The sequence below is a fragment of the Nelumbo lutea genome, chromosome 5 (assembly GCF_056320005.1).
Source record: "Nelumbo lutea isolate HS-2025 chromosome 5, American lotus-T2T, whole genome shotgun sequence".
In the NCBI taxonomy this organism is placed as follows: domain Eukaryota; kingdom Viridiplantae; phylum Streptophyta; class Magnoliopsida; order Proteales; family Nelumbonaceae; genus Nelumbo; species Nelumbo lutea.
The window spans coordinates 32,223,568-32,244,154 of record NC_142688.1 but is presented as its reverse complement, the minus strand read 5'-3'; the positions used below and the strand labels follow the sequence as shown (position 1 = coordinate 32,244,154).

At 38.8% G+C, this 20,587-nt stretch overlaps 1 protein-coding gene across 2 annotated transcripts in view; it reads right to left on the bottom strand.

Annotated features, from left to right (window-relative positions):
• LOC148851501 (DNAse I-like superfamily protein) overlaps window positions 1–16,636 on the bottom strand; it is a 34,253-nt gene extending 17,617 nt beyond the window's left edge. Inside the window, exon 1 of one of the 2 annotated variants that reach the window (XM_088944988.1) lies at window positions 16,483–16,636. The gene's annotated coding sequence lies outside the window, so the exon portion shown is untranslated. The remainder of the gene's footprint in view (window positions 1–16,482) is intronic. The other variant, XM_088944989.1, reaches the window with a different exon arrangement.
• Between the last annotated feature and the right edge of the window lie 3,951 nt (window positions 16,637–20,587).

Below are 20,587 nucleotides of genomic sequence, written 5' to 3'. Positions count from 1 at the left end.
GCCACGATGGTTGTTGGTCTTTTTCTGGGTAAAATCCCATATCTATCTTTGATTCTCAACATTTCTTGTTTGGAAAAAAGTAAAGGAAATACTTATACAGTGTTATGAGACTCAGTTTCATTTGGGATTATTTGTGCTCTTTCCGGAGGAATTCGCATAGGCGCCCTACAGCCCAATCCCAATCATGTATCGAAAACATTGAGAACACCTCTCACACCTGTTTTCGGGAAATGTTTTCAATGCACGTTGGGGTTGCATGTTGGGCACGATCGAGTTCGGCTTCAGTCAGACAAAGGCCGGTTTTCATACTTCTTTGTTTTGTTTTATGAGGAAATATTTCTAGTGCAAAAGTAAAAATAGCTGTTAGAACGGCGTGGGCACAGCTTTGCCATGATAAAAATCGATTTCGGCATGATCTGTACGGCGCTATCTGATCTTTTCAGAGAGGGAGCCAGGAGAATTGAGAAATTGAAAAATTTTGGCATAAAACATGGTGTACAAATACAATATTTTCCTGGGTTCGACTATAATACCAAAAGACAATTTGTAACCAGTCAACCTTTATCATAAGAGTGGTAACTTTTGGCAGTATAAACTTTTTTTTTCTTTACTATTCCAAATAATTTAGCACATTGAGATAAGATTAATTGAATGTCAGCCTACAATCATTCAACCTCTCAGGGGTGAAGCTATGATTTTTCTTAAGAGGGGTCCAAAGCTGATAAACATGAAACATAGGGCCAAAAGTTAATAAATATGAATGGAAAACCAAAATATATATAGGAATTAATTGGGGATTATGAGAAACTTTGAAGGCATAGGAGGCCATGGCTCGGTCCTCCACGACCCCTTTGTCTCCGCCCCGGGAAACCTCTCACCGAGTCACCGGGCAATCAAATGTGTTCAGCTAACCCAAATTATAGCACGAATGTCACCGACTCACGGTGGACAAATGAACAGAAAACCGCCAACGTCCAGAAATATAATCCGGGCGTTCCTTTCAAAACCTACAATGTGGGAAACCTGATACAAAATGTGGTAGCCTTTCAGATTTCCCTCAGTGCTGTCAAATATATTTTTAATCTCGTATATTAAAATAATGCCGTAGCCTTTGGTGCAGCGAAAGGACCTCTCAAAATCCCCTCGAAGCTATTTGGAACATTCCCTCTATTTCACTCTTATTTTCTGTCCAATCAAATTTCTCCTATTTTCTCTCTCTCCGAGTACATTCCCTCTCTAGTTTCTTCTTTTTTCCTTTATTCTGTTCCACTCTTTTTTTCTTACACAATTACAAAAGCTATATTTTTTTAAGTGGTACACCACCTGAAGTAAAAACCTTTTTTTCATGAATCACGGATGATGACACGTGTCAGTTGTGATTCGTCTCGTTGGGTCAGCCCAACCTTTCGGTGATCCTAGCTCAATACGATTAATCCGTTTTTCGTATTTAGATTAGGTTTTTAATGCAAATACTAAGGTGGTATTTGCAGATGTATGATTTTGCTTTTTACAATTAACTACCATTTCAATAAAAATAAGGGTTCATAACTCCATTTGATTTGTAGGAATAGAGATTTAGAGTCAAAATTAGAATTAGAATTTCAACTATTTGATGGGATGGAATTGGAATCATACAGTGAATGTCATAGTTTTTAAAAACGACCTGGAGATCGAATCGGTCAGGGGTTTGGTTACTGGGTCGAACGATCCGATCATTCAAACTGAATGATTGGTCCATTTTGACAAAAAATAAAAAATTAAAAAAAATAAAAAAATAAAAAACAGTCAAAATTATTCAAATGGTTCGAACAATTAACTGCTCGGATCAGCGGTTTACTAATCAAAATCAACAGTTTTAGGCAAATTTACAGTTTTAGAAAAAACTGAAACTGATCACCTGACCAATTACCGGTTTTTCAGTCTGACTGTCTTGTTCGATCAAGTTTTGAAAACCATGGTGAATGTCACCACTGTTGGAGGCTAACAGCCTCCGCTGTTGAGGAGCTTTTTCCATATGACACGCTACTATGGGTGTGGGTCTAAACAGTAATTGCATTCATTAATCTTTTGAAAAAAAGGTTTGAACGAGTCATGCGGAAACATCTCTTAAAAAACTTAAAGAGCCCAGGTTCTTGGGTCCCATCAGCCAAAGTATATAATTCTTGGAGAATTCGGATTAACTGAACACTTTGACTGTTCAGCGGGTGTGGAATCAATGATAATTTTCATGTCAGTAATAAAGTTATAGGCTCCACTGTGAAAGGGTTGAGTCCCATGTATTTTATTACTGACGTAAACCTTATTATTGATTTCACAGCCCACTAAACCACTAAAGTGTTAAGCTAAACCTTGCTGTTCTGTTGGGGCCAAAGACACAAGCTACAATGAAAAAGAAAAAACAATATTACCTTGCTCGAAAGAGATTGGATAGTAGAATCATAATGACACACATGGCACCCTCTTACATAGTCCACAGGCCTCTTGTGCTAAAATCAATGTTATCTTGCTTCACAACAGTCTCACCCTAATCTCACAGCATATTTCAGCCGTACATCTAAAACATCTTTTCATAAATAAAAATTTATAATTACGGAAATATTTCTAATACATAGCTGAAAAATGTATTATAAGATTGGTGTAAGGTGCACTATGTGAGCAATAAAACTCTTTTTTTTTCTTTGCTATAACTGAATCCTTTTTTCTCCATATAACTATGCAACCGGGGTAGTCAATCATCCAAACCCATAACCCCCAACTCAGGTGCAAGTGAGATTTATTTACAGCAATTGAATTAATCACAGCTATTTGAATTATATAAAATTTATAGATTGGGAAATTATAGTCGCATCTACCGATTATATTGAATTTACCTTTGACTCCTTACTTTTGCTTTTTAATGATGTTAAAGTCACCTCATCCAATATCCATAATTTTTCATATAAATCAAGGAAACCTGCCCTTATCATTCCTTATAAAAAGTCAAAATACTTATTACCTTGCTAGCATCATGCAACTTTTTCTCAACACTGCTACTGTCAAGAATCATGAGTTTTGTTGATGCACATAAGAAAAGATTTTTGATAATAAGAAAAAAGAGAAAAGACATAAATACATAGATAAGGAAAAGAATTGTGGCAATGATTCTGATACCAATGCAAAATTATAAAGAATTCGTTTTCTTCAACACTATCAAATATCATTTTTTTTTCTTTTTCTTGTTCTATCCTTCATGGGTGGATCCGAAGATCAGGATGTAAACTAGGGGAAATGTATTATGAAAGCCAGTTGGCCAGGGGGTACATGTGCGTGCCAATTAAGATAATATTTGTCTTTCTTGTTGTTTATTTGATTTGATGCAAATACATTGCACGCTTAGAGGGTTTGGTGGTATAATGGTTTTGTCTTTTCTTTTTTTATTTTTGTAAACCAAAACATCTGTTACATCAGTAAAAATGTATGGACTTTGTTGACATCACAAATATTTTGTTTTAGAAAATAACACAATTTACATTGGCAAAAACACTTTTCCTTTGTAAGTGTTGAAAAAAAAATGTGCTAATTAAACATGATGCCGATGTTGTAGCCCTGCTCTTTTTTTTTTTTTTCAGAAAGTTAATATTTCAAAATCAAGAAATTACTATTTATTGTCAATGTGCGGCCACAGTGGCTTGTTGGGAGCTCTTAACATTTCTGCATAATGGGCACAAACAAACACAATTTTTTCCTGGGTTTAGATTATTTAAGGCAAGTAATTTCACAAATTCATAATTCCACCAATTAATGGTGGCTCAATTGACAAATTTGCTAGTTAATTGTAGTGGAGACTTAGGATCAAATCTCGTTGTCACCCACGGTTGGATTACCTGAATGGTGAGCATATTTTCCTAACCAAACTGAAATAACTGATTAACCAATTCAGTTTATTGATTTTTTTTTCATTTTTATTGTAATTTTCATGAAAACAAAAGGAAACTCGTATTTCCCCTACTTAAAAGAAAAAGAACAAACTACAATAACATTTCAACACCAACCAAATAAACCAAGCAACTAATAATTATTATTATAAAAACACATCAATCTTCAATATATACTCATAACTTCTACTAAATCAAACACATACAATTATTAGAAATTATGTAATTTATGATATATTATTGATGAATCAATTTTTTGTGTTAAGTACCTCATCATTTGGTCTGAGCTAGGGGCAGATTAGGTGTTGAGTTAACTAGGCCGAACTGGGCAGGTTAGGTGCTGAACTGACTGGGCCGAGCTAGGCAGGTTAGGTGATGAGCTAACTGGGCCGAGCTAGGCAGGTTAGGTGATGAGCTGACCAGAGTGTCGAGCTACCTATTAGCTGCCGAGCTGACCAGAGTGTCAAACTGCCTATTAGGTGACGAGCTGAACATAGTGTCAAGCTGCCTATTAGGTGTCGAGCTAACCAGAGGGCCGAGCTGCTTGGTGGCGAGCTGGATTGATTGTTGAGCTTCGTCGTTCTTTAGAGACCTGCAAGGAATCAATGCCAGAGGTCCCGGGGTGGCTAACCTAGCGAGGTCACTTCGATGCTTAAGTTAGCACTCTCATAGTAGATTACAGGCTAAAAATCACAAAGTATGAGAGCTAGAATATGCTTACTTGCCCCCCAATGCCATTGGTGTTGGTGCCTTTATATAGGCATTGCTTGGCATGGGCTTCACACACCGCATCCGAGATTTCCACGAGGTTGTCTAAGTGGTCTGAGATTCCCATAGGTAACCGCCATGCACATTGACCACCCTCCGGATCGTTCGGCACATGGGCCAACTTCCAAGGATCGTGGGAGTGTTAGGATATGCATGTCGAATTCGTTAGCGAGCACGCCTCCCAGGCCGCCAGGCCGCCAGTTCGCGCCTGGGTCAGGTCGTCAAGTCGACGCCTGTGCTAGGCCGCCAGGTCGCGCCTGGGCCAGGCCGCCAGGTCGACGCTTGGGCCAGGCTGCCAGGTGGGACACCATCAACTTGGCTAAGGCAAGTTGTTGCCTAAGTGGTTCCGTGTGTCACCTAGTTGTTTCGAGGTGCCATGTGTTACAATATCATTGGAGGGCCAAATCCGCCCTTATCATTTGCCCCCCACTCCCAAGCTAAAAGTAACTTGGTAAAGGGAGTAAATTGCTCCTTTTGTTCTGAAATGACTAATTTGATGAGCTCATAAGTGTTGATTCAATTCCTTAGACTCTGGGAGTGACTCGTAGTCTACTCCTTTACCCTTCATTTTGTCCATGCAAAAGAGGCGACTAGGTCTTATGTGGTGTCGAAGTCTTTGCCAGTTCGACACTTTAGCCCTTTGGCTTTAGGAGCGACCCGTAGTCCACTCTCCTTGATCTTTGATTTTTCTCATGCCGAAGAGGCAACTAGGTCTTATGTGCCCATGCTGAGGAGGCGACTGAGACTTATCGTAGTGTCGAGGTCTTTTATCAGTTCGCTAGTTCGCACTTGGACCAGGCTACCAGGTCGTGCCTGGGCCAGGTCGCCAATTCGTGCCTAGGCCAGGCTGCCAGGTCGCGCCTTAGAGCTACGGCTGCGCTGCATCAGCCTCGTTAGTGACGTCGGTTACCCACTCCTACAAGAAGCTACTAGGAGCTCAACCTATGGGGGCAGCACTACTGACTTTAGGTCACCAGCTCGCACGGGAGCCTTGGAAGGCTCGATTGACAGGGGCGTCCATGTAGTCTGTTGGCCGCCTACTCTCGCGGAAGCCACGAAGAGCTCATCTTTGTAGAGGGTACCTTGCAAAGAGGACTGATTAGGCTTTATCTGAGTTGAAATAAAGTTGGTAGAGCTACTTAGCATGTTGGCCATCAACTTCCTGCATAGTGTTTGAGTTCATAAAAAATGAAAACTAGAAAGTGAGAGCTTTTAGTTTCTAAAAGGTGAGAACTTAGCTTTTTGGAAAAGGAGGACTTAGCCTTTCGGAGGATGAGAACTTAGCTTTTTGTAGTGTTTCCCACAGACGGCGCCAGAAGTACTTTCATAGTAAACTACGAGCTAAAAATCACAAAGTATGAGAGCTAGAATATGCTTACTTGCCCCCTAGTGCCATTGGGGTTGGTGCCTTTATATAGGCATTGTTTGGCATGGTCTTCACACACCGCATACGAGATTTCCACAAGGTCGTCTAAGTGGTTCGAGATTCCCGGAAGTAACCGCCATGCACGTTGACCACCCTCCGGATCATTCGGCACGTGGGCCAACTTCCAAGGATCGTGGGAGTGTTAGGATATGCATGTCGAATTTGTCGGCAACCACGTCTCCCAGGCCGCCAGGTCGGCACCTGTGCCAGGCCACCAGGTTGTGCCTGGGCCAGGCCACTAGGTTGGCGCCTGTGCTAGGCTGCCAGGTCGCACCTGGGCCAGGCCACCAGTTCGCGCCTGGGCCAGGCCGCCAAATCGGCGCCTATGCCAAGTCACCAATTTGTGCCTGGGCCGGACCGCTAGGTCGACACCTGTGCCAAGCCACCAGGTCAGCACTTGGGCCAAGCCACCAAGTGAAACACCATCAACTTGGCTAAGGCAAGTTGTTGCCTAAGTAGTTCTGGGTGTCACCTAATTGTTTTGAAGTGCCATGTGTCACAATATCATTGGAGGGCCAAATCCACCCTTATAGTTTTCATAAAAACAAAAGGAAACTCGTATTTCGCTTACTTAAAAGAAAAACAACCAGCTACAATAACATTTCAACACCAACCAAATAAACCAAGCAACTAATAATTATTATTATAAAAACACATCAATCTTTAATATATACTCATAACTTCTAGTAAACCAAGCACATACAATTAGAAATTATGTAATTTATAATATATTATAAATAAACCAATTGGTTCAATTAATCAATGTTTTCAAGTCGGATCAGACCAGATGGTTAGACTGAAAAAACCGAGAATCAGTCACTTGACCGATTCCATTTTTCTCTAGAACCGTTCTTTGGCCAAAAACTGTTGATTTGGTCAGAAAACCACTGATTCGAGCGTTCAAATCATTCAAGGACTTTGGCTTTTTTTATTTTTTTTTAATTTTTGTCAAAATGGGCCATCCATTCAGTTCGAATAGTCGAACCATTCAACTCGAGAACCGGACCCCTAAATGGTTCCCTGTCCAATTCAATTTTAAAAACCTTGCAGTTAATAACGAATTTTTTTTTTCCAGATTAATTGAAACCAAACCTAAAAACAGAATATCTATTACCCATTAATAAAAATGAGAATGGTTCATTGGTTATTGTCAAAAGATCCTTATTTTATATTTTTGCTTTTACTCCTGCTATAAAAATATATTTCCATATCTACCCTTGCCAAAACACCCTAAGAAAAAGTTGGTTTAATTATGTTAAAAAGGCATCAAAATAGGCGACAAATCCAGATTTTCTATTCACTTTTCTTACCCATTATCCACCTAACATGAATTGCAGCCACATGTCTCTCAATTCATATCTCTGTAGCTGCAATTCAAGACGGATAGAAAGTGAATAGGAAAAATGAGTAGAAAATCCCATTTGAACATGAAAGCTATAGATATTTTTTTTTTTCTTTTTGGACACTTATTGCAAATGAAACGCAAAATGTTCTTTTGTTTCAAGTTTGATGTTAAATTAATAACAAAAAGGACCACCAAAGAGGTTTCAATCGGTTTTTGTTTCTTTTTCATCGAAAAATCGGTTTTATCTGAAAGCATAGTTGAACGATTTCTGATCGGGTAGGACAAATCAGATGCAATTAACGTAGTTCTGACATTTCAACAGTTTGGTAAGAATTATTTAGCAAGTAAGTAACTGTCTGAAAAAAAAAGGAAATGAATTGACTCAATTACCCATATAATTTTTGTTTTTTTTATTTAGCTCATTGGCTTCGGAAAGAAATTCCGGTTTTTCAGATTTTCAGTTTGGGGTGGGGTATTATTTGTAGGTACAATACAATCGTTTTTAACGGTGGATGATAATTCAACACCTCCCTGTTTATGTCAAATTTTTTGAATAGCAATGGCTTAAACATACACCTAAAAAGAAATTAATTATTAGTATTTAACAGGAGCCAAAGTTCTCTATGGGATTTTATGCGCAAGTGGTATATATAATTGGACTTTCCGTGCACTTTTGTCCTAATATCTCAAAATCTCAAAAATGTCATGTGCACGTTAGAATCGCAACTATTTCCATTTTGACAGAGACAGACGAGCCGAGGCAGTAGGCCCCAAGGCCTGATACCTTGGCTTGGGTTCTGATGATTATTTACCAATAGAAATGCGAGATGGATGCATTTAGACTATGGAAGAAGTTCAGAAGTTCTAGGGGTCTCGTATCGTGAACCAACAACGATGTGGACCTTCGGATCACACTGTGTTTCTACGTAAAAGTTAGAAAGGGAACCTTCCCGTTTTTTGTCCCCACCATCTTTTTTTTTGTCTTGGTCCACAACACATCCCACCGGCCCAGGCCAACCAGACACCCACCACGGTCTACCCAGCCCACAGTATGAGACGATGAGTTGTGATCCAGGGTGGCTCCACTCTTTCTTGGCCAGAAACATTGCATCCACAGGGGTGGGATTAAGGGAAGAATCAGCTTTGTTTCTTTTATTCTTCTGGTGACCCGACTCCCAAAACCTCATCATTGTCACAACCGATGTGCATGTAACTGCAAATAAGTTGGACCCCTTTTTTTAACTCGTTTGGTAGTGTCGTCAATGGGATCAGACGTCAGAGGGACAAGCGATCCAATCTGCAAACATTCACTCAGCTGTTGCCCTTTTATGATATGTCAGAGGGACCAAGTGACCCGTTATCCTATTCATTATACCACTACGGAAAAATAGATTCTATTTTAAGGATATTTTGGTTTGATAAAAAATAAGAGAGAAATAGAAAGTGGTAAGAAAGTATTTAATCAATTTAACATGCCTAATCAAAATATATTTTTACTCAATATATTTCATGAAAGAAAAACATTGCAGAATCAATCATGCAATTGCGTTCCCTACTTGCCGTCTGTTATTAATTGTGCTTCAAATAATGGGCTGCAGGTAAACACTACATATTACATACCCAACACCATCCAAGAGTTATAAAACTAGGGATGATCATGGACCGAATCAAGCTTAGCATCTAGCTAAAGGGTCTATCGCAAGCCCTGACGACTTCAAATACATTATAGGTCAGTTATCGAAATAGGGGTTTATAATCAGAATCCAGCTGTCTACCTAAAGCCAAAGGACCATTTAGACCTTATCGCTTGGGAATGAGAATCTTATTCTAGCCGGTCAAAAAATAGAAGTGACTTGAGAAAAAAAAAACATAAACCTTATTTCTCTTTATTCATCAACACCAATTCTCCTTGAGAGTCATGGATATTCTGATTCTAATCTAAATCGAAAAGACAAAGCATCATAGATGGAGATGTAAGAGGGATTGATGTGTTCCACTCTTAACAATTTTTATTTATATGGGTCAAAACTCAAAAGTCATTCTCCTTTTGGCCTTTTTTCAAAAGAACCCACCTATTGACCCAGCTTGGACGGTGGGTTAGACCATTCAACTCGCCGTCCAGCAACCAAACCTAAACTGGAATATGCTATGCTTGGTTTGACTATATTCTTTTTTGTTTTAAAATTATGATATACATGTATATAACCCTGATCCGGTCCTAATCCAGGTATCCAACCCGTCTCCATGCTTAATAAAGTTACTTTCCAGAAAGCAAATAAAGGTTTTGGGAGGCTTTGGAAGTTGAGACCTCAAAAACGACCTTATCATGTATTCATGTCACGTGCTACAGTCATTTTGGTTACCAAGAAAAGAGGTTTTAAAGGCTTCAGAAAAAGAAGAAAGGTACGCGTTTCAAGTTTCAACATGGATGATGATGGATCCCTCACATGAGACAGATGAGAATTGTTGCTTTGAATTGGTGAACTGGTGTTACGTGGCACATATATAATGTGACAATATAAGGTGGAGCATGGGTGTTAAAGATTCTAATTTGACGTCAGAAAAATTCCTCAGGTCTATTTTCAATTCAAGGGGTGTTTCTTTCTGAAAGAAATTTCCATCTAGGTGTTATATAGGTGTTTTTTTACCTTCCCCACCTAGAAACAGTATTTGTGGGCAGACTCGCTACAATTGAATTGATCTCTAATCGAATGATTCGGTTTTAAATTAAATTAAGTTCAATTTAAGTTCGAACCTTGGGATAAACTCGATTAGTAAACATCAATATATATATATATATTAATTTCATTTTATTATTATATATATAAACAATTATATGCATTAAAATTCATATAAAATAAAATTTTAAGATTTTTTCATTTTCTTTTGTCTATTTTGTTAATTTATTTTAAATTTTTCATCTTTTTTCAACTTTTTTTTTAAATATACCAGTCAAGCCCAAGGCTCATCCCGCGAACTAGCCTAGTATGTGGTACAACACGGCATGACCCGGACCCATACCATGGGTCATGTCAAGCCAGACCTCTGAAGCATCCTAAAGGTAGCAAGCACGGGCCACCCACACTCGATTTACAACTCTATGAGCTCATACATACATATGCCATATTATAGAATATAAAATATATTTTTATATTTTATATAATATAAGAATATACTATATATTATTAAAAGTATCGTATATAATATATAAATATATTTATTTTTGAGATTTCAAGTCAAACTCGAGCTCATTGAATATTTAATCAAATCAAATTCGAACCAAAAAATATAGTTTGAATAAAACTAGAGCTTAAACTAAAACCTAGTAGTATTTTAGTCAAGTCAAGCCAAGCCAAGACATGCCAATGTTCAACTTGGCTCGGCCCAGTTGCAGCCCTACTCCCTAAATTAGGTTATTGGGTTATGGGAGTTAGAATTTTTATTAAGGGCCTATTTCGTTTACTAGAATAGGTGCTTGGAATCGGAATCAGAATGGCCCATTCAAATTCCAATTGTTTGTTTGGCATGAATGGATTTTGATTCCCGTTCTTAGCGGAATGGGATTCCCCCAACACATTGCAGTACTTTGAGCCCGGTCCCATCAACACATTGCAATGGTACCAAACACTATCTATATGGTAGTTCAAAAGGTAGAAATGAAATATAAGAATTCTTTTTATTTTCTAAATAATTCTTTTCATATTTTCTCTTTTCCCATTACTTTTCCAACAAAAGATTGATATTTTTTATGTTTGGCAAGAAAATGAATCTAAAATTAAAATGTAAGTACAAAAAAAAACAATTTCAATAAACGAATTGGGATACTCATGGAAAGGCATGAATTTTGACAATAGAGCCAAAAAATTAAGATACCTATGGATGCTTTAGGGAAACTCATAAGAATTCACATGAATATAAATATGAGATGAAAGTATAAAAAATACTTCAATGCATAATCAACATACAAATGGAATGGTTGATATAAATAATATGAAATATATAAAGAAAGTTCAACTAACAGATTTTAATATAAACATAAAATAATTAATAAACATTAATATTAATATTAAATATTCTAACATAAAAAAGTGGAAAACACTATCTATTAAGTATACAAATCTAGTTGAATATATAGGGATGTCAATAGATCGGGTTCAATATAGCTTCTTTACCTTGAGTCCAAATCTGCTCCTCATAGAGCGCTCTTCACACTGATCTCATAACATGTATCAGCTACACATTGGAAACATCTCCTGTACTTGTATGCTATTATTCATGGGAGATATTCCCAATACATGGTGGGATGTGACTATGAGGTCGATGTGAGAAATGCTCTGTGAGGAACATATCCCAATAAGGGGACCCATGGGACCATGCCCCCCCCCCCCGATGGTGTGGCGAAAATGTTAACGTGTGCTATGGAGAGTGGGGAGAGAGGGGGTTCGTTGGGATTTGGTCCCCCCTATGGGTTCACCAAATAGTTGTATACAGTTGACAATGCTTTCACCTATAACTTGTATTACTATTAATTATTATTTGCAAAATAAAAAATAAAACAAAACCAATATTCAATCAAAGAACTTGATACCCACAGCCTAAAACCACTTTTAATCAATTTGAACACTTCTAGAAGAAAAAACTTGGAAATATGGAATAAGACTTGCCTAGGTTACAAGTCTGAAGAACCATATATATATATATATATATATTGTGAAATCAAATTTTAGTATATTATATATTAATATATTATATTATATATTATATATTACATATAATAATAAAAAGTTTGGTTAATTTGATTAGCTGAAATTCTAATTCTAAAAATTGAAACTAAAAACCAGATTAGCCGAACCAATCTAACCAAAAACCAAAAAAACCGAAACCAAAATTTTTGGTTCGATTTTTCGGTTTTAATCAAATAGTGCTCACCCCTACCTAGAAGGATCAACTCCATAAGGTCCAGAACCAATAGATTGTTTAATACTTAAATTTAATGAATTTGATTATTCATTTATTTGCATAGTTGGAGTTGAACTTTTGATATTTTAAGGAGTTTGACTATAATGCCGGAAAGACATGATACTGAAAAAACACATAACTAGTATTTCCTTTACTTGCTTCTCAATAACAAATTTTCCACTAAGAAATTGCCAATCATAAGAGGGATGGATATTGATGGATCTTGTGAGATTTGTGGGGATGAAGAAGACACAAACCATATCTTTATAAATTGCCTGATTGCCAAACAAGTTTGGTTGGGTACTAGAGACTCGGTTAAGGTTCCTAGCGACCGGAATGGTTCTGCTCGCGGTTGGTGGAACCTCATTTCTAGTAATGAATGTGGTGGTTCAATTATTTGCCCTTATAGAAAGGAAAAATTTATGTTGCTTCTTTGGCAACTTTGGAAAAAAAGTAATGATAGGGTTTTAATAAAGAAATGTGGTTCCTCCCAGTATTATTGAGAGAGCACGAAATTCCTGAGCTGACATCCTAGTTAGTGAGGAAATGGATGTGATTGATTAGAGAAGAAGATAAACTATTCCTATTAAATGGTCAAGTGATGGATTAGAGTCAGCTTTGATGCCTCTTGTATTAATGGTAGTTGTTCGATAGCTTGTATAGCTAGAGACCATATGGGCTGAATATTGGATTTCAAGTAGGGGTGAGCAGGAAAAAAAAAAAACTGAAAAACCAAACCGACTGGTTCGGTTAACCGATTTTTTAGTTCAATTTTGGTTAATCATTTAAAAAAATCGGCGGTTAACCGAACCAACCGAATATATATATATATATATATATATATAATATTATATACTATATTTTTTTTTGAAAATCTAATTAAAAAGCCAAACTGAGAGTCTGAGACTTTCAGGTTTCAATTCGAACAACCTGACTGACTGACTGACACCCGCCACGTAGGGACTTTTCAGTTTTCCCTCTCTCTCTCTCTCTCTCTCTCTCTCTCTCTCTCAAACTCTCACTTTCTCAGACTCCCACTCTTGACTGTCCCAATTCTCTCATCTCTAAGCTCTCTCTCTGTCTCTCTCTAAGCTCTCTTTCTCTCTATCTCTCGGACTCTCTCTCTAAGCTTTATTTCTTTCCCTTTTCCCTTTTCCGCAATGGACTCTCTCTCTCTCTCTCTCTCACTCTTTTAGACTCCCACTCTCCCAGTTCTCTTCTTCCCCAACGGACCGACGGCCTTCGGCGCTCCACCCTCCGATCGAATCACCGACAACCTTTGACACTGGCGATCCCTCCTGCTTTGGCGACACTGGAGGTTCGACTGCATTTGCTCGACAACACTAGTGATCTCTCTACTACATCTCCCAGTTCTCCTCGACTGTATTTTTCCCTTTTTTATTTTAATTTTGAGAGCATATAAAAAAACCAAAAAATTGAACCACTGTTAATTGGTCCACCGGTTAACCGATTACATCAGTTCAGTTTCGGTTCGATTAAATGTAAAAACCAAACATATCAATTTGGTCTAAAAAATCACCCCATGATTCTGTTAACCGAACAGTGAGCACCCCTAATTTCAAGGCTTATAAACTAGACATTTCTACTGTCAATGTGGCAGAGGCATGGACTACGTGGGGAGCCCACAATTTTGCTCTAATTGGTTCATTATCATTCAAGGTGATTCTAATCTAGTGATCGACTATCTGAAGAGTGCTACCAACCCCACATGGAGAGTGAAGCCGATTATTGAAGGCTGTAAGGTGTTTTTTGAGAAGTTTGGTGGAATGGTGGATTACCGTCATGTCTTCAGAGAGAGGAATATGGCTGCAGATTGGCTTGTTAATTATGTGCATTCTAATGAAGTCTACAATAGTTCCACTTCTAGGAATTTAATTGTTATTTGTTGTGTTGATTTTTTAGGACGTGCTACCCCCTGTTCTGTGTAACCCCTTCTGATTCTATCAAAAAAAAAAGAAAAAACATATAACTAATCAATTGGGATCATAAAAGTGGTAAGCTTAAGTAAATTGTAAAAGCTTTTTTTACCTTGAATATCTTCCATTTTTTAAAGTTTTTTTTTTATCATGTAACTAATTAATTAAAGGAGTCTAGGACTGACTTTGAATTTTTTCTAATTTTCACACTGGAATACCTTCATTCCACAGATGGAAGATGGAATACCAAAAAAAATTATTTGAGATACATCTTATAAATTATTTGGTTTTTATATTTTTATTTTATTAATTGGTGTATTTTTTTCATTAGCTTAATGAAGGACCAATTTTGAAATAGACAAGCATTAGCAATGAATGAGCCCCATATGTTCAAACAAGAGTCCCATATGGGACTTTCGCGTAGGCGCATGCCACGACTTGTCCAGTGCACACAAGCACTTCAATCTCTTCGCCATTGCCTAGCCCACCTGCTTGGGCTTTCTTAGTACCCAACACACCCATCTGCACTCGGTTACCCACTTTGTGCCTTTACCCAACCCACCCACCTGCCCAGCCACCCCGGTTATAATTAACAAGGCAAAAGACAAGGAAATCCAATTTAAATATATAAAACATTAAACAACAATTGAAAAACACTCAATAAATGTTTTCTTTTTCTTAATCAAGTAGCCAGTAGCAAGAAAACACACATAATCAAACTGTAAAGACCACTTAACATTTTGGTGAGTAAAACAATTTTATTATTTTCAACATGTCATCTTGAAATCAACATATCAGAGAATATCAAACAACAATAAATGTATGAACATAATAAAAAAATTAGAATTTAGTTACAAAATTTACATTACAAAACCACAAAAATTTGAATTAGGAGCTAAGGAAATCTCGACAGCACAATAAAAAATCTTATATATATTAACTTTAGAATTTTGGTATTTTATAACAATCTTATAATTGTTAGCATTTTTACTATGAAAATTAGGATATGTGTTTAACTAAGCAAATTAGTTGTTGCTGTTGCTGCCAAATGTAGAGTTGAAGGCAACAAGGTAATTTATAGTATTTGCGGCTGATAAATCCAACTTATTAAGAGAAGAAATATATCAAAGGCCCCGAAAGTTATGCCAAGGGTGAAGAATCTGATGTAGGGACCCCTTTTTATAATCGGAATTGTCTGAGAGTAGAAATAGTTGAAAGTGATTGATGATGGGTGATCAGATATCAAGCCGATGCCACATATCAAGTACACGGGATAGCCAGGATGCATCTGGCCGACTTCATGTGTCAAGATCTACGGGTCGGCCAAATGCTCTAGATGTATGACTGAATTTTGAAGGCATACAACTGAATTTTTAATTTACTCTTAACATCTCTCCCCCTCCCATTTTTTTTGTTCTTTAGTACTTGTTTTATTTCTTTTTCTTGAAAAATCTGTTTTCTTTTTTTTTTTTTTGAAAAGGTAATAAATCCAAAGTCGAACTTTCCTACAAACTTTGAAATAAAGAATGATTTATCGCATTTCCAATTCATACGCTATCACAGAGTTTCAACGTCTGATATGCACCGGCGTTTAAACCATGGTAATGAGTAATGAATAACACACTAGAATACCATCTTCAGAAAACAGATGGAATCGGGGCCTTATCCTTTGCGTCGTGTTCTCCTATTGTTAGTTGTTACTATTCCCGAGATACGAAAGAGAGTACCAATGTGGACAGTGCACATTCTTAATTGACACGGACACTGACATTACCTTAGATTCCAATTCAATGGTAAGCAGCTAAAGAACACGTACTCGTACTCTTTTGTATTTTCTCTAATAATAGTTGTCGGTTATCTTCCTCTTTTGATCATGAAATTCAATATCGAGAGGAAGAGCAAATTATCTAGCTATCTACTCGATTAGTTGAGTTTTCACGCGAATTCGATCCATGGAATACGAATTTCAGAAAGCGAAGTTAGCAAAATTTCGTTACAGAGAAGCATTTTCTTTTAAAAATTTCTTTGGACACCATGAAGAGCTCATGAAGAAGAAAGAACTTCAAGATCTAGCCGAACTAGTAAATTAAATAAAGAAGGGAAAGCGGAATAAGGGACGAGAAAGAATCGCACCTTTAATTCGGCGTTCTGAGTCGGAGTCTTGTTTCTTATTTGCCTGTGAAAAGCTCTAGACTGTGAGGTGTGACGAAGAGGAGAGAAGATCGCAGCGTCTCCGCCTTCCTCGTCGGCCCGAAATTCTCTCTTCTGTGGTCTGAAGAGCTGCTCCAACTACAGCTAGTGCTTCTCTCCGAGTCTATTTATAGGAGCAAACCTGACTGCGCCACGAAGGTCCCTAGATGGCTCTTCTTTATCCGTAGCTCCTGAGCCTTCTGTACAGTAAAGCAGCAGGAGGAGAACTATCTGCTACGCCGTTAGTGTTGCTTTGGGCTAAAGCTGTGAAATCACAGCCCTCGATTTATTAACGTGGCCTTACATTGAATTAGATGAAGTGTTAAGATACACAGTAAAAATCCCAAAGCTATGCCAACGGGCCTAGCGGATTTTAGGATGTATGTATTAAAGGATTCTGTAGTTCATGATACAGTGGCTACTGTGTGTATAGTGTACATAAAGAGATATTCTGTAAAAGCAAAATGGAAGTGGAGGTAATCAATGGCGAAGAATTATTGTTTTCGGCAACTTGATGAATTTAAAATTTCCATGACACATGATGAGGGCAGATTTGGCCATGGAATTGTGACACGTGGCACCTCATGACAATTAGGAAAACACCCAGCCAACAAACTTATGAAGTTGGTGACCCACCCGGGCACTAGTTTGGCCGGCCTGGCGCGACCTACGCGCGGCCTGACGCGCGCCTGCGCACGGCCTGCGCGAACTACGCACGGCACGCGCGACCTGCGCGAACTGCGCACGGCCTGCACAACCTGGCCGACCTGGACCAGCCTAGCGCATGATCCGGCCAAGGCGCCCACCGACAAACCTGGCCTAGACACTAACCCGCCGACTGACACAGGCGCTAGCTTGACGACCTGGCCTAGACACTGACCCGCCGACTGACACAGGCGCCAGCTTGACGACCTGGTCTAGACACTGACCCGCCGACTAACACAGGCACTGACCTGACGACCTGGCCTAGACACTGACCCGTCGACTGACGCAGGCACCCCTCTGACAACCTGGCCCAGACGCCGACCTGGCCGCCTGACACAAGCGCCAGCTTGACGACCTCGAGGAGTTCACCACCGTACCCCGGTTCTGACAGGATGCGACGAGTCTTACCGTTTGGAGGCTTTTCACCCACCTAACCTGCGAGGACTCCGGTATATAAAGACCTCACCCCCCAAAGGGGAGGGGGATGAAAAAAGGGAAGTAACCCTGCTCTCTAGCTCTCTCATATTATCTTCAAAACTCTCTATAATAAGAGTGCTACTTAAGCGTCGGAGAGCCCCCACCGGGAAAATACCCCCAGGACCTCTGATTCAGTTCTCGTTGGTCCTTCAGCTCCCGCCGCCTACAAAGAGGAGGAAAAAATGGAAGTAACTAACCCCTGCTCTCTAGCTCTCTCATATTATCTTCAAAGCTCTCTACAATAAGAGTGCTAACTTAAGCGTCGGAGAGCCCCCACCGGGAAAATACCCCCGGGACCTCTGATTCAGTTCTCGCAGGTTCTTCAGCTCCTGCCGCCTACAAAGAGGAGGAAAAGATGGAGTTCTCGCAGGTCTCTCAGCTCCCGCCACCTACAAAGAGGAGGAAAATATGAAGTTCTCGCAGGTCCCTCAGCTCCCGCAGCCTACAAAGGAAAAAAGACCACCTCACGCTGAGGGCAGTCGGATTGCACCGCACCAGGGAGCTCCAGCATTCTTTAAGTCATCGGCCGCCTAGTAGGCAGTCCGCCACCAGGCAGTTCGCCACTAGGCAGTTCGCCACCAGGCAGTTCGCCACTAGGCAGTTCGCCACCGAGCAGTTCACCACCGGGCAGTTCGCCACCAAGCAGTTCGCCACCAGGCAATTCGCCACCGAGCGGATCGCCACCGGGCAGTTCGCCACCGAGCAGCTCGCCACTGGGCAGTTCGCCACTGGGTAGTTCGCCACCAGGTAGTTCACCACCGAGCAGCTCGCCACCGGGCAATTCGCCACCGAGCGGATCGCCACCGGGCAGTTCGCCACCAAGCAGTTCGCCACTAGGCAGTTCGCCACCAGGCAGTTCGCCACCAGGCAGCTCACCACCAGGCAGCTCGCCACCAGGCAGTTCGCCACTAGGCAGTTCACCCCCAGGCAGTTCTCCACCGAGCAGTTCGCTAGTAGGCAGTTCACTACCAAGTAGCTCATCACTAAGGCACGCCACCACCGGGTCAAATAACGAGGTACTTAGACAAAAAATTTTACATCATAAAACATTGGTACATGGCCAAAAACGGTTACATCAACACCCATTTAGGATGTGTTTGGTGCTATTGGTGTTTCAATCTGTAATGTTTTTTAATTGAATTTGTAACATGAAAACGACTATTTGCATACGAATCTTGTTTGGTGAGAAATTTGTATTCTTCATTCGTGTCATTGTGTCGGCACCAAATCATGTATCAAATCAGTTGGGATTTACTTGCCTCCTAACAGGGTTGGAAGTCTTGTATCTATAAATCCTAAATTTTAAACCTTAAACCCTAAATTTATATTAAAAATGTGTGTAATCTAAATGTGAAAAGTGAAACTTTCTTTGTAATAAACAGTCTCCAACTAAATAGAAAATTGATTATTAAACTCAAAATACCTATATGGTGTTGATGCCATGGCATTTATACTTGAAACTCCAAAATACCAAACAAGAGCTTAATTTTTCTCATTAGCTGAACGTTTTAAGAGGCTGTAAAATCAATGATAAGACTCCACACCAGTCTTAAAATACATGGGACCCATCCTGATTATCAGCTAAAGAGTTCATTTAATCCTATATATCCCAATCTCCTATTTAGAAAACCTACCAACTGTCCACATATTACTTAAGGCTCCTATAGAAGGTTTTACATTCTATATATCTGTATTTGCACCCTTTCCATGGCTCAATTTAATTTGGAAGGATTATGAATGCAAATATGTAGAATGCAAAACCTTGTAATTTGTATTATTTTGTATGTATTTATATTTATGCTCCTTTCAAATTAAGCCTAATATGCAAAAATTTGGACAAAAAGAAAAAACATTCTTACTATTATTTGCACGGAAAATGCATTCTTACCCAAACAAGATTGCAAATTTACCAAACATATGCATTCTTATCAAATGCACCTGATGATGCATTTGGAATGGGTATAAAATACACTAATTACGTTTTACACCAAAGCGTGAGGAAATGACCATTGCACTTTGAAAAGCATGATGTGAAAAGTACAAAGTTTTACATCATTTTTATTGATGTATTATTTATATTAGATACTCAATGTAAAATATTATATTTGATTAGGTTTTTCATTGATTTACAATGTAAAATTCCATTCCATCCAAATGCCAGTAAATTTAAGGGATATTTAACTTGCACTCCACTTCAGAATTTAGATTTGAATTGCAAACTTACAACAATTTAAATTTATGAACAGCTCCACCTATAACACCCATACCCACCCGTAAATTGGTATCAATTCTGAGCTAGCATCTACCCCTAATTATAGGTGGAACTAGAATTCTAAAAATAGACTAAAATGATAAAAACCTCTAAATTTAAACCAAAGTGAAGTATTACATCAATCTCCATTAACTCTCCATACAAACGTTGAAAAAATCAAACCAATGTAAACTTGTATATCATTTTTGTTTAAACCGATTCCAAAGGCAGCATGATGGAATATCTTCTTATTTTGCTTTTCTTTTTAATCGTCTATTTATTTTTTATCCTGTACATGTGCCTAGCCATTGGAATCGATTACGTTTCTGTTTTAGAAATATTAATGGATTGAGTGGTGGAACCCCACATTCATCATTTAAGAATCCATGTTCTGATCGTTTTGCTGGGAAGGTCCCATGATGTCTCATTGTCTTCTACCCTGCATCCATTTTGGTCAGGATTATTTGGTCCTGTCGTGGTCATAGTCAAAATTTCGTTGCTTCGTACAGGTAACTTCTACCGGTGGTGCTTAGGAATCAGGACCACCCATGTGACAGTGGGACCTACTGGCTAGTGTATCAAGTATCAACGATGTCAATACGTGTTACCACATGC